This window comes from Amphiprion ocellaris, chromosome 22, assembly GCF_022539595.1.
Source record: "Amphiprion ocellaris isolate individual 3 ecotype Okinawa chromosome 22, ASM2253959v1, whole genome shotgun sequence".
NCBI lineage: Eukaryota > Metazoa > Chordata > Actinopteri > Pomacentridae > Amphiprion > Amphiprion ocellaris.
Window position 1 is genome coordinate 520,853 of NC_072787.1, and position 16,187 is coordinate 537,039.

The following is a 16,187-nucleotide window of genomic DNA, read 5'->3' on the forward strand; positions in this document are numbered from 1 at the left end:
AACAGAGCAAGGGATTTGAATGAAATTTTCAGGGAAGGTCAGAAATGACACAAGGACCAAGTGATTAGATTTTGGCAGTGATGCGGCTTAAAGCTTGTTTTATGCTTGAGGCGTCCCTGAGGTCCGTGCAGACGAATTACGTCATTTTGGCAGCCACACCCCCTCATACAGCCCTTCTCAAGCGGAAAATTTCAGTGTTGTGCACCTCCAAATTTTTCTAACAAGGCAGACGGAGACACGTGGAAAACACACAGTCGGTGGGAAAATATGGTGGAAGAACAGGAGCTCCTAGCAGCAGAAGTTCAGAAATACAGGCATTTATATGATTCATCACACAGAGATTACCGTGATAACCAGGTTATGAACAATTCATGGCCTGATATTAACCCCTTGACGCCTGAATTTATTTACAATTAAAAAAAAAAACTTGTGTGTTTTTTTTCAGCTGGAAAGCTGATGCTAAAAAAAGTGAAGATTGTTAATTTGTCTCTTACTCATAGAACAGATATATCATGATAATAACAGATATATAATAATTAGATCCCACTCCAACCGGTCCTACGAGAAACTAGTGCTTGCAAAAGGTTCCGAGGTACATATTAAATATGCACAAACTGGTATTAGGGGAATGGATACGCTGTCTCTGCTACAGTCTGAATGAAAGTGGTATGATGCCAGTTTACATCAATAGGCATCAAGGGGTTAGAACTAAATGCTTAAATGCAACTATTCAGTATGATGCCGTGTTGTAAGGTGTAAACAATGGCAAACTTCTTCTACTGTAGTTTAGTACTAGAGTAGACTAGATAGACGTGTGTTTGTGATACACTGCCCCCTGCAGTTTTGGAGCAGACGCCGTATGGAGTATAAGGTCACGTGTTCTCTCAATCAGATTTCCAAGTGTCTCATTGTCGCGCGTCATGTTTGTGTGGAAAGCATAACCCAGCCTTAAGGCCTCTACACACTGTGTGATTTTAACAATCTTCTAAGTTCACAGCTTGCTTCACTGTACCACATGAATCTAATAATCTTTGGGCACGACATGAAGCTTGCTCTGTGCAGATTGCATGATGAAAACGCAGCTGAATCTCAGCCTACAATGTATGTGAGTCGATGTGAACGAGCAAGAATAAAACGTCATCAGCGTGCATCATCCATCCATGAAAATAAACAACCGAAGCATAAATGGAACTCCTACAATCACAGGGAAACTAGCCAAACATGAACGGAGCCCTTGCCCTGCTGACATTTATGTGTTTGGAGAGAAATAAAAAAAAAAAAAGGAAAAGGAGGAGAATATGGATGCAGTTGTTGCTCGGAAAGAGACCAATTTGGGATGCCAAGTTTGCAAAGGGAGCTTGAAGTAAGTACTTGTTAGCATCTACTAGCATACCAGGCTGTCTTTATTTAAATCCCACATACTTGTTTTGATGCGTTTAGCTGCAGTGTGGCGCTGATCAGTACCTCATTTCATCCTGCATTTCTATTGGTTAGTTAGTTGTCGTCGGTCCAGCAGCATCACGCTGTGAGACGATCACCCCAAATTTATGACACTGTCAGAATTTTATGGCAGCTCGTCTTTGGTCACCATGGCAACCGCCGTCCTTGAACCTGTCTCATAGGACCACCAATTTAGAGACAAGACCAACAATATCACCATGATTCTCTCACCATTGTTATCTTTGGTCTGGGAAAATCGCACAGTGTGTAGAGGCCTTTATAGTCTGGATCCACGGATTAGTTAAAGATTTCTTTATCATTGCAAAGTAGCAGCACAGCATCACTGTAACCATGACAACAAGTGAACACTACATCAGCTGCCTGCTGACGATCACGATTGCGATCCTACTACAAATCTACCGCTGCAGACTTATCAAGACTTATCCGTCAGAAATCATACTACGACTGAGCAGCCTTGGAGGAGTACTGCTCTCTGAGTGCTTTTCTTGTCCAATGTGTAACACTTTCCTTCTTGGTTATGCATTTTTTTAATCATTACTGGATCCTACATTTTAACGCATTTTAATTTACTCAGTTAGTTTTTTTCTTTCACGCAAAGCCACACCATTTTTTTCTATCTATCCTTGACTTTCAGTGAGTAAAATGAACCCAAAAAGTGCTGCATAATGAAGTGTTTCCCAAACTTTTGATGTTTAGCAGCAGCAGCAGGTCTCAGTGAGGCCTCTTCAGGATTGCTAACTTGGATGTCCTCAGTGCAAACAAATGTATTTTTGTAACTTTTCTTTGTGATAACCTCTTTTCTCCAACACATCTCAGAGTCTTCAGCCTGAATAAGAGATGCCTTTCTTCTATCAAGGTGGCATGTCTTGGTAGAAGAAAGGCATCTCTTTCCTTCAGATTTCTTCAGTGTGTGAATTATTTCATCATTTTGTTTGTCATTGTCTTTTTCAGTGGAAATTTTTACTTTGTCATATTTGGATGTGATGTGACTGAGGTAATGGAGGTGATGGATAAACTGAATTGGTGTGTTTTTAGTGTTTGATGTAAAGTTTTAGTTTAATCCCATGAGGCATGGGCAAAGAAAGGTCTCTACTGCGCAATTAAAGCAAAATGCAGTAAGTGGTATTTGGGTCTCATATTAGTATAGCCCTAAGAATAAAACTCTCAGTAAGAGTGTGGGCATGGTTAATGTCACTTGAGATATGAAATGCCTCTTGATTGTTGCCTGGAATGTGGCTTTTATAAAATAAATAAATGTTAAGAAGCTGAGTATCTGATCTGTTTTTCCCTATCTGTGTGCTTCTGTGTAATGAAACAGCCAGTATCCTGGACAGTTCAGCATCATCCCAGCACATACTGGCTTCTTTAGACCAGCAGTTCCCTGTTGAACCCACACAAAGAGCCCTGAGAGGCTGACTGGATGTTCATTGCGATGGCAGGAAACAAGACAAAACTTAATTCAAGCTTTACTTTAACGTTTCTTTTCCCCTTTCTTCATACTATTATGTCACCTAAGTTTACATGTTCAAGCATGTAAAAATATTCAGATAAACTTTTCTAAAAGTGGGGTGAATCACTTTATATTTGAAAGCTGGAAGGCTTGAGTGCTTTCTAGTAGTGAGATGTATTAGATCAGAGTGGCCTGTTCCTCTGGTGGCATCTGGTGGACAGAATCTGGTGATGCGTCTGCATTACATCACCGACTAGCTGCAGTTTCATTGATTCTGAGGGAAATGGTTCATAAAGCTGTTCCTCTACTCTAAATTTAACTGGAGCGTTTCGGTAAAGCTGGCGAAACATCCACATGTGAGATGACTGGGCAGGGATTCGGTTTACATTCTGCCTGTGCTTTTGTGTGGGAGGGAAAGGGAGATCGAGGGGAGGAGAGAGTGGGAGAGAAAAAAATGCCCCGATGAATGTAAATGAGTAACCAGCATTTACATCTTCCTGGGTCGGCTATGCTTGTAGTCCCCTGATAGCTCCCGTCCCCCTGTCATCCCACCCCCTCACATTATACGCTATTCCCTTTCATTCCGTTTTACATTCACTCACTCACTGTCTTCTCCCATCCTTCTCTTCCACAGGCTTACATGTCACTTCCTCCTCCTCCTTCCAACTCTTGGTTTCATTTTCCTGCTCCCTCTGTCAGCTCCTCTCTATTAAAGCTGATTCACTGAAGTACGAGCAGCAACACCAGCCTGAGACACGAGAAGGAGGAGACGAGAGGGGATTACTTTTTTGTGATGTCCTGTGATCATACAATCACACCTGCTGCTGATTCCAGACTAACATTCTCTCTGTGAGCAGCAAAGTCCTGCAATACACAGATGTAGATATGGATTCTCTTGGCATTTGATTTGGAAATGAGAAGGCAATGAGTGGATGAGGTGGTCAGACTGGTGAAAATCAATCTTGTTACATTGATAATGGAGGCAGTCAGCTGATGTGTTTTATGTAGGAAACCTAGAGAATCAATCCTGTGAACTTGCAGTCAGTTTCTGTGTTATTTATTTATTTGTTATTATTTATTCTCTGCATTATTCTTTTTTGAAATCAGTTTCCAGTTTGAACATAACGTTCTAATAGAAGTGAAAGTGTAGAATTACATCTAAACCACTGCATGGCATGAAGGGATTATTTTAATGGAAAGAAAAATCTTAACATGTTATTTTGATACACAAAGATACATTTTTGGAGTTCAATCAATGCCAAGAAAGAAACCTTTAAGAAATGGTCTGAAAAGACAAGCAAGCCATTACCCCTCAAACCCTCCCTTCAAGGCAACACAAGCCTATTTGTCTGGTATCTTTCAACAGCAAGGAAATACAAAGTGCTTTACATAAGACATAAAAGGCAATAAGACAAGACATGAAAGAAACTTGAGGCAAAATAAAGAGACATACATGAATGTGTTTTTAAAAGAGTAAAATAAAATATAAGATAAAAATAAGCCAAAATAGAAAAAGACAGATTGAACAGGAGAACAAACACTGCAGTGCAGCAAGATATGAATATATTCTCACAAATTAAATTTAATGAAAGGCGGCAGCCAATAGAGAAGTTTTAAGCCCTGAGAGTTGGAGCAGACCTCAAGTTTTCTGGGAGTTTGTTCCAGTTATGTGGAGCAGAAAAACTAAATGCAGCTTCTCAGTGTACAGCTGAAACTATTCAGTGTTGTAATAAAACCAGCTAAAATCCCATTTCAGGACCAAAAACAGACACTGCGGGTCCACCTTTGACCATTTTGGACAGCATCCATCCATTATCTATGCACCGCTTAGTCCTCATTAGAGTCATGGAGGGCTGGAGTCTATCCCAGCTGACTGAGGGTGAAGGCAGGAGACACCTGGACAGGTAACAGTCTATCACAGGGCTACATATAGAGACAAACAATCACACTCACATTCACACCTACAGACAATTTAGAATCACCAATTAACCTCAGCATGTTTTTAGACTATGGGAGGAAGCTGGAGAAAACCTACACATGCACAGGAGAACATGCAAACTCCATGCAGAAAGATCTCAGGCTGGGACATGAATGGGGGATCTTCTAGTTGCAAGGCGACAGTGCTAACCACTGACCACTGTGCAGCCCAGTTTGGACAGCATCCGATACAAATTGTTCTTAGGATTGAGGTTGTTTCCATCTTATATACTGCCTCCATATATTTCATTGTGCCATGAAACTAACTGTAGATCATTTATGAGCTGACAACATGAGTCTATGCCCCCCTTCCACACAGAGAAACCTTACATTATCCTAATGACAGGCGCAAAGGACAAAGTGAGGAGACATTTAGATGTAAGATATGAGAAGTGAAGAGGTCAGAGTCAGTCTGTTGACAGAATAAACACCATTTATATAGGAGGCCATTTTTCATGTCTTGTTTCAAACTCCTCTCCTCACATCTTACTCCCCCCTGAGAGGAGGAGACAGAAAGAGACATAAGCAGACAGAAGTCAAGGCAACAGGCATTTAACAAAACTAGACATCGCTGCCACATTTTAAAGTGATGTCAATTATAAACGATGCATAGCACAGCTGCATCATCTGTTCATTGTCTGATCAGTCTGCTGCTGTATTGTATGGTCTTTGTTTGATGAAAACTTAGTTTCTGTATTATAATTCAATTCACAATGTGGCATAATGTCATGATAATGTATGGATGTTGTATGTTTTTATTTTTATTCTTTAACAAACACACATGGACTCCATGAACACAAAAGGAACCCTTTGTAGAGTCCTGCTGCTGCCATAATTGGTACATTCCAACCAGCACAAGCCACCTCTCTTCTCCAGATGCATTGTTAGGAATTCAGATGTCCTTCAAGATGGTGTACAAAGATAGATTTCCAAGCCACAAGCTGACAGATGCGGAGCAAGGACATGAAGTGACACAGAATAGAGAAATAAATATGTCTTAAATCTTGTTCACTCCTTGACTTTACACATATGATGGACACCAAAAATCTGAATAATCTATTGTAGATGCAAATTGAGATTTTAGATGTTTATTATCCATCGTCATTTTGCATAATTACCAGCTGTTGAGCAGTAAGTGCTCTGCAACTCTTTTCATTCCACTGTATAGAATACTGAGGGCTCCATCTCAGGAATAAATTCACACACTGTGAATGTGGACGCTGAATTTAAATGGCAGATGAAAAATGTAGCGAACTATAAAATTGATTCTGTGCACAGCCAATGTTTCTTTTACCACAGTCGATCTATAACATTAACTGTCTGTTAATTATTGTAAACATGGAAACAAGTGCCTTTATCCTTTATTATATGTCTTCCATTATTTGTTTGGCCTAGACCTCCGAAAGCAGAGGTGAATCATGTCTGTGTTCTAATTCCTTATTCCTAATATGTGTGCTTTATTTTCCAGTGGGGACAGTAACATATTCAGAGATCGTTCAAACTGGAGGACTTGTCGACATTCTCTGGGAGCTGCTTCAGCTCCCAACACATCCAAGCATATCCAAGTACCATGTCAGCGAGCAGGCTGGAGGAATAACTCAAGGAAAGAGCTGGGAAGCGAGTCTCAGTTTCCTACATCCAGCACTTTATTCAGTTTGACCTGCAAATCTAATGGCAGGTAGCACTGTTCATGAAAAAGTTGAAATAACACAGAAGAGCATCCGGGTTTGTGTTGCTTAACACTATCAACTCCTAATGGAAATATTTGTTTTTTAACTATGCCTCTGTACCCCAATCTCTACTAGAAATAATGAGAAATCCATAGAATGGACCCAGAAAGACTCAAACTATCTCATTCATGTTAAAAACTTACTACACAGGAGTGGAGTGTTGAAGGAAATTGAATATATTTTGCATCCATTATTAATTTGAGAGACCAAATGCATTCCAGGAGTTACTTTGTGATGAAGTGGGATAACTATTTGGTGTACCCACTTTCCCTCAGGCTGCCCCACATACCAACTCCATATACTTACTGTAACACTGGGCTACATTAGAAGCAAGTATTGCTTAAACCAGAACAAGTAGAGAGAAATAATTGTGTTGTGACCTTGTAACCTCCTGAGAACCGAGGGAAAAAAGTATCTTTCAATCAACTTTTTTTGTGTGATTTCCTGCCTTTTTGGAGCTAAAACAACTCACAATTTAGAATTTTATAAAAAATATTTTTATTTTAGAGACAACAGAACAATTTTGCCATAAAAAGAAACAAAACAACACTTCGAGAATAGACTGAAAAGAAAGCAAGAATGTCAATCCATTTCCTAATGAAACTTTAAGAAACTAAATTAAATAATAGTATAAAAAATAAGAAGTAGAATGAAAAATAGTTATAAACAATTTATTTATTACATTAATTACTTTGCATTTGACATGTTTATTACCCCATAAAGCAATGTGTTTTGGGGCAGAAATTTGAATGTAAACAAAGAATTAGCCAGCTAGTTAGCTATTAGCTAACCCCATTAAATCATATCCATTACAGTTGACATTCATAAAGGGCAGATTATTTCTCCTGAAATAAAGTTTAACTGAACTCTGATCCCAATTTATAATTCCCAACATATTCATTAATAAGAAAGTATATGATTACCATTGGTAAAAGGGTTAGGGTTAGACTTAACTTTTCTCTTTTCCTGGCAGGTGCATTTGGCGGCAGTCTGCATTTTGTCTCAGCATGAAAACAAAGTTCCCTTTATCCCACCCAGTCACTTCAAGTATCACTGGAAAGGCCAGGATGTCCTCTTTTAATCATGTCAGGATTTAGTAGGGTAGCTCAAATGAGTCAAAATATATACATCAAAAACAAAGGTCCAGTACAGAGGACATAAATGAATGGGCCAAGTCTCTGCTGTGTGCAATGAAGACGACCAAGTACAACAAATAAAAAGCACTTATATTTATACATTTTATATGTGTGGTATATGATAATGTAAGCCCCATTCTTTGCTTTTTTTGATATTTATCTCAAGAAAATCATGATGTACCAGCAGTGAGGCGAGGATGGCCCCTGAATGTGAGGATTGTGGAAGTATTTAGGGTTTTACTCTAGCAGGGGCGTTAATTTGACTGCAGTTAAAGCTGCCAGATCCCAGCCTGTTTACCTTTAAATTGACACTATCATCTGTATATTCTGCTTTGGGCTGGTGATGCTCAGCACTGCAGAGAGTAATTAAAACGCAGTCTCTTTTCTTTTTGGAGTCAGTTCTCCAGAGGTTTTGTGGAAGCATCGCGGGACACTTGGGAATAGTGCTGGACCAAAACCTGACAAAATATGTGGGCTTTAAAGTCTAAAACTTATGTTTCATTTTTAGAGGTATTAAAAAGTTTAGAGCTGTGAATTTTCAAGGAAAAGCATAGTTTAACTGCTATTGTGGCATACACATGAAATACTTTTACTATCTTCATGCACTATTGGCTTTAGGAATTGCATGTTTAGGTATGTTGAAGAGATGGTAGGTAATAATGCATATATTTACATTATTTCAGTGTAATTGTGATACAGTTTTAATGTATTAATACATTTTTGTATATTTTGTGTTTTTGCAACATTTATTAAAACTACATTATTAGATTTTTTGTACACTTGGGGGCAGCGAGCAAACGGAAAAACACTGATCTAGCTACTAACATGTTAGCAAAGATTTGCTTGTTCATACATTCAGCAGACACAGATGTTCACTTGGAGGGTTTGTCATGTTCACCTCAATAATGTACCCTCAGCTGCTAAATGCTTCACCTGCTTGCATGACATTTTTGATGGAGGTTATACAGTCTGCCTGATTATCACAACAAAATGACACCTCATCTAACTTGACTCTTGATGACATTATGTTTATGCCAGCCCATTTGTTGTAAGCAGGGAGTTATGGGGTATTTATTTATCCATTAGTCCTCAGTGAACAGTAAGGAGCATGTCTCCCTCACACATCATTTTCATGCTAGCAGTTGCAAGGAGCAGTTGACTTAAAGGTTTTACCAAAACAATACGATGACTTCAGGGTTCTGGATATAAATTTTACATTTTACAAATCTGTTGGCTGGCTATGTGTGAAGATGACATTCCTGTTCCTAATCTTGCTTTCTTCCATTTTCTTCTGCCTATCCAGAGACAGGTTGTGGCTAAACAGGACATTACTGACATCCCTCTTCCAACTACATTCTCCACTTCCATCTGGGGGAGCCCGAGGCATTCCCGGACCAGATGACATATATATAATCCACCAAGCAAGTTCCCAGTCTAACCCAGGGTCTCCTCCCAGTTGGACATGCACAGAAAACCTTCAAAGGAAGACAGCTGTGGAGCATCCTAATCATCCAATCAGTTTGTCACTGGCCAACACTTTTACTCTCCACACAGTTAGTTGATCCATTGTTAACATTAAAACATGACAAATGCGGCTTCAATGCAACAGGGTGGAACAGATCTATATATTGTATATGATTCCATACAGAGGACAGCTGCTCACCACAGGGCTTGGTGTGAGTCACATCAGACGGTTTTCATAACACGACACATAACAACGCATAGAAGCTCTGATGTCGGTGCTTCATTTCCCATTTATTTAGTTACCTGTATAGTCACATTTACCTGAAGTAAAGTCACAGTGTGAGCTACATTAAATAAGCTAGCAGACGTTAACAGTTTCCTAGATTACTGTAGGCACAGCCAGGCCATCCTCAAAATTTCAAAGCATAAAGCTCTGTCAAACAATAGACTGGAAATCCACAGAAGATAAGACTGGTGGAAGAGAGACAGAGAGAGAGACAGAAGCCAGACAACAAAACAAAGTGTCATAGAGTGAAACCACTTGTTATCTTGTTGGAGTGGGAGGGATGAAATCATCTGCATTATTCCCAGTGTTTTACCTTCTGCAGGCACTAGAGGGCAGTGTGGTCCTTCTGCACAGCTGCCTCGTGCCGTTTTATTTCCCACACTGTTTTTGAAGTATTGAAAAGGCTCACTGTATGCTCTGTAACGTCACATGGTTCCATCCATCTCCCGCTCTCACACCAGTGCACAGTCTTGTATTTACATAAGAAGGGGGAGAGTGTGTGTATTTGTACATGTATAACTAGTTGCAGTATTGGTTTGCTGCGTCTGTACTGGCCAGCGGCAGCAAAGCACAGCATCTGCAGCAGCAAACTAAACATCTTCCAGTGCCACCAGCCTTTCCTCTCTCTCCTCCCTCCGCTCTCTTTGCTGTATTTGTCTTGTTCTTTCTCAAATCCGGCATCGCTGTGAAGGTGACACAATCAAACAGGCTCTTCGCTGATAGCAGCCCTTCAAAGCTCAAACCAATATTTTTATACTGACACTTTGAATAGCTGACTAATACTGCTGCTGCCTCACACACTGTTACTTCAAATGCTACTACCATTATTACTCTTACTACTGCTGCTACGACTACAGTTGGTGCTGCTGCTGTTCTGATAGTTCTGCTGTCTTTTATTCTGGTAATGCCACACTACTACCACCACTTCTTATTTTTACTGCCATTACTACAACTGCTGCTTCTACTGCAATCACTACTGCTGTAGCTACAGTTACTACTACCTCTACTGCTGTACACTGCTGCTTTTACCACTTTTAGTACAAATGCTACTACAATCAATACCACTGATATCACAGTTACTTTAGTTATGCTTTCTGTAATACTTCTACTACCACTACTGCTGGAGCTGCAGATCAGAGACGAGTAGTTCCAGGTCCAGAAATACCTGCAGAGGGAACAAAATACAAACTACTGCAGAGGGAAGACACAAAGTTGGTGAAGAGAGGTTCCCAGTGCATCATGGGAAGGTCTAAACCTATAGCAACATAACTAATGGGACAGTCTGGGGGATCCTGAGCAGCCCTGACTGTAAGCTTTATCAAAGAGGAAAGTTTAAGTGTAGTCTTAAAAAGACAGAGGGTGTCTGCCTCACGAACCCAAACTGGGGTATGCTTTAGACCGACTGTGTGATTGGCAGGTTGCTTCCACATCACCATCTGTACTGTCCTGGAGTTCTCAGTCAGAGCCAGGCTTCACTCATTATGCCTGCTGTACAAGAGAAAAATGCTGGCAATTACATTCTAAGCTCCAGGCTTCCAAACATAAGCCTGCATGTCAGTGGTTGATGTCATGGTGGTTACGGTAGTTTTTTTTATATACGGTCTATTGGGAGACTGGCTTGTCCACTTGATCCCAGGGTCCTCCATGCTGTAAGACACTGAACCCTAAACTGTTCCCAGTGGTAGGTGAGCACCTTTAATTGCAGCTCTGTCGCCACTGGCTGGATGGGTGAATGAGACACATATGATAAAGTACCAGGAGTACTGATACTGGTACTAGAACCAGTAAGACAGGGAACATCATCTGAGACCCCGCTCACCCTGGATATAAACTCTTTTCCCCCTCCCCTCTGGCAGATGCTACAGAGTCCTGTACACTAAAACCACCAGACACAAAAACAGCTTCTTCCTCACTGCCGTCACCCTGATAAACAGCTGAGCCAATCCTCCTGTACAATAGACAGTATTCCAATGGACATGTATGGTACTTTTTGCACTATGAACAGCATTCTCTGCTTTTTGCACTGTATCATCATGTAGTAATTATCATTTAACACAACTGTGTTTATATATTCCTTTCTAGTGTGTAAATATCTGCATACACTGTGCTATGTTTGTTTTTATTACTACTATTTTTTCCCTGTTCTTTCTGTAGTTTCTTTTTTTTTCTCTATTATTCTCTTTCCATATTCCTAGGGTGACACCAACAGCCGAAACCAAATTCCTTGCATGTTGTGCCATTAAAGCTGATTCTGATGAAACACTTTGTAGAACTTACGGTTTAAACACTTTGTCACTAATATTATCACTTCTGCTAATACTACTATCAGTTCTACCACGGTATTGTATGTCTTCGTCATGCAGCTGCTCACTAGTATAGCAGCTGATATTACTACTTATACTACTAATGCTTCTGTCTATTACTAGTCTTGATGCCTCTGACACTGTTACTGGAACTGCTGCTTCTACTAAACCCACTGCTGATAGCACTGATGACTCAAGTTACTGCTACTAGTATTGCTACCCCATCTACCGCTGCTGCCACTGTTGATATAACTGCAATTATTACTACACCGCCACTCCTACCATCAATACTACTGTTGTAGAGAGAGATAAACATCCATACTGCTACTTCATCACAGTGCTAATGTAACTATTAGCTCTATAGCACTAACTGTTGCCATCATCAGTAGCTATATCAATACATTACACCGCACAATGTGTCAAAATGATACTTTTATGGCAAACATAAATGACACTGTTGTACTGTCAAAGGCAGTGAGTGGGAGAGAGGAACCACAGGAACAAACAGTCCTTAAAAGAATAGCGCATCATAAAAAGTTCTGAAGACACTAGTACCTGACCCTGCATGATTCCTGATCACAAAGTCTGGTACTAGTAAGAGGTTTCCTAGGAAAAGCTGATGTTGGACTGGTATATGCTATGACAAGGGAGCTTCTTGCAGAGTGAAATTGTTGTTTGTGACCCAGGGCAACCAAAAAGTGTTCAGATGTGTTGATGGAGGTCAAATGGATCAGTCTGTTATTGCTACATTCAAACCAAGTTGTTCAGAAGTATTAGATCATTCACGACTAGCAGACAGAGCAGCATCCGGTCAGTAATGTAGGCACGGAAATGTGATATAAAAAAACTTAAGTTATGAAAACTTCTGTTTGAAACATACTCTACTGATTTAATTAAGATCATCGTGCTCTTTGCCTTTTTACATAGCAAGATTTTCAGATACTGTACTGTACACATGTAAACCCTATTTGCAGAGTTAGTTGCAGAGGGGTTATGTCATGATGCTGATATATCAGCAGCTTGGAAGGCAGACTGATGCAGATGGACTGATAAGACATGAAGCTGACCCTACAGCGACTAACCTCACTGACTGACTCACTGCAGCCTTCCACTGCTACTTCTGTTTCCTCGTAGCATAAATGTGACTACTTTCGTATTGACTGATGAGTTGCAAACATTGTATTCCCTTTTCAAAGGAGCCAAGGGTCAAGTATTAATATCTGTCCAGGCGAGAGCTTTTTTTCAGGGGAGAGTGCTGCTGTGTTGTGAGCAGTGCACTGCCCTGATGTTTGTCCTGGTCAACACTGAACCAACTTTAACTTAGACCTCGGTGTACACTGACCCCTGTGTGTGACTTCAGCGGCCTTTCTGCACTGCCAGAAGGAGGAAGACATGATGCTAACAGCCTCACTTTTCACTAGAATACAAATTTATTAAATGTCAAATCACTAAAATGGAATATCTTAAGCATGGCAGAAGGTATCAAAGAGCAAATTATGCTAAAAAACACTGAGAAAATCAATAGCATGGGCTCATACTGACTTCAGTTTAGAGCATATGTTATCTGGTTTGAATAAAGGGCAATGATTTACATGATGCTGTTCATCTTACACTGCAGTATTTGCAACGAGTCTCAACGGTTCTCTGACCAGTCATTATGTTACCATGTATAAATGCTATTTACGTTTTTTTTTAATGTATAGATACTGTTTGTACATGGTAACATAGTGACTGGATTTTATTAAATAATATATCATTGCTACTACATTCTAGTGTACAAAGTTTCCCATCTTACTCCTTAAACTTCTTATAAACTGTGCTGAGGACCGTACCCGTGATTTGCCCATCCTCTGTGCTCACAGCCTAAATGGCTTACAAACATTTCTGCATGTGGAGCTATCATTTTTAAGTGCCTTACAGGGATCTCATGGTTTCAGTTCAATTTTGTACGCTATCAAAATAAACTCACAGAGACTTAAAACTTGCACAACATAACTAATGCATCATAATGAAACACACATTTGAGAGTTTTAGTGGCGTTAAAATCACAGCATGATCTGTGAATAATTCCTGGTGGTGCATTCAGATATAGCTGTCACTTTGTATTGCAGTCACACGCTATGATATTTGGAAGCAGAAAGATAGTTATCCAGCTTAAACATGCAACTTTGAATGAACCTGTTGTCTTAGACACTATAAAACGATCCTGAGTTAAATTATCTAAAATTTAGTTCTCTCTTGTGCTGGGTTTTACTCTTTCACTGCCAATTTTAAATAATTTCATATTTACAGAGAGTTATACTTGTTGGGATTCTACCAGAACTGAAGATAGACATGAGTTTCCTGCAGTACTGAGGGCTGAAAATACAGTCATAGCATCCAATTAGTTGTATCAGTGCAGTGCCCGCAGCTCATAACTTCAATTAGGGAGGAGCTGATAATTTATCTGTAAATGAATATGTGGAGGTGTGTTACTTTGTAGATGGGTAAACACTGACGCTGGTTACAGATGATTTAATGATGGAGACAGTCGAGAGAGAGAGGCCTGCAGTCACCTCACCTCCCGTACATAGACGGATCATAATTCCTACTTACTGCTACAACTGCCACTTGAACAATAATTGCAGCAAAATGCCACACGTGCAGAGTAACCCAAAGTCAACACAAGATCCACACACATAGAAACGGGCCCTATTTGTTCTGCTTCACCCACATTCTGCAGTCACAGGAGGGAGGAGAGCTGAGAGGGAAAGTGGCACAGAGCTCCAATACACATATGCTGCTCTTGTGTCTCCCAGCAGGAAGGAAGGAATAACACAACAGTTACCCTACATGTGCTCCTAAAACACAGCCACATCTAGGGGCTACGAGTACTAACCCACCTGACAGGTTATATTAGGTCAGGCATCTCAAACTCATTTTAGTTCAGGGCCACTTTCAGCCCAGTTTGATGCCCAGTGGAGCAGACCAGTAAAATCACACCATAATAATCTATAAATAACCACAACTCCAATTTTTTCCTTTGTTGTTGTGCAAAGAGTACATTCTGGTAATGTTCAAATTAAAGCAATTATCTTTTTACAAAACATCATGAACAACCTGAAATTTCTTAAGAAAAATAAGTTCAATTTCATCAACATTCAGCCTCAGTTTATCATTTCCTCATTACAACTTCCAGATCACAGAGTGTCTACAAAAGCACACAACATTTAGTCACAGCTATCTGGAACTGAACTATATAGAATTTTGCTTTATGATCAAAATGACAAAAGTCAGACAAAAAAAAAGACAAAAAAACAACAAAAGCAAGACAAAATATTACAAAAATAAGACACAAAATAGCAAAAACGTGCTACGACGGGGGAAGCAGGAGAACCCAAGCGCAGACACACAGAACTGGCCGACAGGAGAATAACAGAAAGAGATTTATTTAAACAACTGAACCAGTACATTAATGGGGAACTGAACTGGAGGAACAGAACAAAACCAACTTCTAAAACTTTAACTCTATGAATACAAAAAAATGGAAGTTTACAAAACTGAACTGAATTATAAAACTAAGCTGGGTAGGGATACTCACGACATGGGGAAACTGAGAACCGAGGGGGAAAACAGGCTGGAGAAAATCCATGAACAGGTTGGAGCAAATAGAGTCCAAGAAGGGGAAATCCAGGAGGGGGGAGAGCAGCAGAGTCCATGGGGCTAAAGCAGTCCGGAGGTGGCAGGCTTGGTGGGGGGAAACAGAATCCAGGGGAAAAACAGAATCAAAGCAAGGATGTAAATCTATGATCCGGCGGGGAGTGAATGAAAGGACAGAGCTTAAATGGGTGGAGGTGAGGTGGAGAACAGGTGAATGGTGTGAACTAATTACTGCAGGTGACACTCATTGCAGTAATCAGCAAACAGAGTGCAGGCAGGTGAAGCAGGGAGAGACAGGAGGGAGAGATGACAGACAGACAGACAGAGGGAGCCAGAGAGAGAGACAGGTCAAAACAAACAGATGAGAAACTTTGGGAGAAAGAAGGAAAAAGAGAAAAGGAGGAAGAAGGGCAGAGGCTGGAGCAGGATCATAACAAAACGATACACAAAACAACAAATAAAGCAAAACACAAAATGAGAAAAATAAGACAAAAACACAAGCAAGACAAAAAGGAAACACAAACGACAAAAACGAGAAACAAAATGACAAAAACATGAGACAAACTACAAAAGTCAGAAGAAAAAAAGACAAAAACCAACAAAAACAAGACAAAATTTTACAAAAATGAGACACAAAATGACAAAAGAACAATCTAGTATTTTACTTTATGATCAAAACAGCTTGTCATGGTCTAGAAATTATTTTAAATTTTGTTCAGTTTTACTAATTTACAATCTGCA